The following is a 2261-nucleotide window of genomic DNA, read 5'->3' as shown; positions in this document are numbered from 1 at the left end:
GGGGAGAGAGACACAACTGAATCAGGGGTAAAAGGGAAAGGTTCACTCAGACCAGCCAGAGCGGGCAGGAAGCCTCCGACCAGCCACAACACTTTTGTTGGTCTTAAAGGTGCCACTGGACTCAACTTTGTTCTGCGGCTTCAGACGAACATGGCTACCCCACCTTTTTGTTCTTTTTGGGAAGCATTTTGTGGAGGCCCCCAGCCAGGATCCTCACCTGGCATGTGACACCTCTGAGGCCCATGGCTCAGGCTCTGCCTTGGGCTTGTCTTGAGAGGTAGGACCGGGGCAGGGGGGAGTGGCCAGCTTCAGTGATGCTCTTGTGGCAGGGGGGGAGGGGGTTCAGGCAGGCAGATGGATCCAGGGCAGAACCTGGTGGCTCAGGAGCGGAAGCTGGGAGGTGATGGGAGGAGCCCAGAACTGGCTGGCAGAAACCGGTTTCATTGGTCGGACCAGGCAGGTGGCAACTCAAGTAGGGCTCATTTGGGAAGGTCTTCCAAAAAGTGTCCTGGTACATCCTGAGAAGGAACTGGAACCCTGTGTGCAATTCTGACCACCACGCCTCAGAAAGGAGAGTATAGCATTGGAAAAAGTGCAGAAAAGGGCAACTAGAATGATAAAAGGTTGGAACACTTTCCCTATGAAGAAAGGTTAAAACACTTGGGTCTCTTTAGCTTGGAGAAACGACGACTACTTGGGGGGTGACATGATCGAGGTTTACAAGATTATGCATGGGGTGGAGCAGGTCGAGAACGAAGTCCTTTTCTCCCTGTCTCACAATACAAGCACTCGTGGCCACTCCATGAAATTGCTGAGCAATCGGGTTAGAACGGAGAAAAGGAAGTACTTCTTCACCCAAAGAGTGATTAACACATGGAATTCACTGCCATAGGAGGTGGTGGCTGCTACAAGCATGGGCAGCTTCAAGAGGGAATTAGATTAGAAAAATCACAGTATGCGTTTTTTCCTAACCAAAGTAACCAATACAATCGTCTGTGTTCTCCACTTCAGATGTTAATTTATGCATGCAAAACTAATCAAATTTTTAATTAAAAATCAGATTTCCTATTCATTGCATTGCTCATGTCAATATGTTGCTTCCTGTAACAGTTTATTGCAGAAGTGAACAATCTATTACACAGAAATGTGGAAAGGAGAAATTTGACTCAAGCTTCTTGTCACCACTTCTATGAAATGCCTAAAGTTAGCAGTAACAATCTTCCTTATATATAAAAGCCAAATGGTGGTGGCACTTCTCTAGAACATTCCACACGCTCCGGAATTGGTTGGCGCCCTGGTGTGTCACTCAGAATCTGTCCCTATCCACTGGCTGCATTGCTTGAGACTTGCCTCCAACATTCTAAACAGTTTGCTGTCCCCCCCCAGCCAGTCAGAACACAGAGGTTATTTGTATATGCAGCCTCATTGGCCTTTGCCTCGGAACACAGAGGTCGTTTACATATGCGACTTGATTGGCTTTTGCCTCTAACATTCTAAACAGTTTGCTGTTCTGAGGTAAAATGTGTCCAATCTCCAGGTAAGGGCTGGAGATCATTCAGAATTACAACTGCTTTCCAGATGGCAGAGATCAGTCCCCCTGGAGAAAATGGTGGGCTCTGTATCCTTATATGCTGCTGAGGTGGCCCCCATATGACAGCCAATGTGATGTAGCAGTCTGGACTTTAGAGCACAGGAGAGGCTGCAGGTGTGTGTGGGGGTGTGGAAAGCTGAAGAGTGAGGGGGAAATAAAGGTAGGTTGATGATTGGCTGGGAAGGAGATAGGGTTGCCAACTCCAGGTGGAAAATTCCTGGAGATGTGAGGGATGGAGCCTGGAGAGGGTGAGGTTTCAGGAGGCGTGGGACCTCAGACAGGTACAAAGCCATAAAATCCACCCTCCAAACCACCCATTCCCTTCTGGGGAACCATTGTTGCCAATCTCCAGGTGAGGGCTGGAAATCACTCAAAATTACAACTGTTCTTTAGGTAGCAGAGATCAGTTCCTCTGGAGAAGATGGTGGACTCAGTGTCATTATACCCTGCTGAGGTCGCCACAGCAAATTGACACTGAGTGTCCAAGGCCAGGGCACCTGCCCAGAGCCTCTTTCTAGAGATCGTTGCATTTATTTCCACAATGGGCCTTTTTCCTAGTGCAATCATAACTGTAAACAATATAATCCTAAACCCACTTTTTTAGGAGTATGCCACTGAATAGAACTGAATAGGATATCTAAATAGAACTAATCAGGATTGCTCTGAAAGC

General features: G+C 47.7%; 1 protein-coding gene across 1 annotated transcript in view; it reads left to right on the top strand.

The window, feature by feature from the left end:
• The window catches only part of AMACR (alpha-methylacyl-CoA racemase), a 16804-nt gene that overhangs the window by 317 nt on the left and 14226 nt on the right, over positions 1 to 2261 (top strand). The gene's annotated exons all lie outside the window — the stretch shown is intronic.

The sequence above is a fragment of the Gekko japonicus genome, unplaced genomic scaffold, assembly GCF_001447785.1.
Source record: "Gekko japonicus isolate JY-2015 unplaced genomic scaffold, Gekko_japonicus_V1.1 scaffold1490, whole genome shotgun sequence".
Lineage (NCBI taxonomy): Eukaryota > Metazoa > Chordata > Lepidosauria > Squamata > Gekkonidae > Gekko > Gekko japonicus.
Note: the sequence above shows the minus strand (reverse complement) of the source record. Positions and strands in the feature narration are given on the sequence as shown.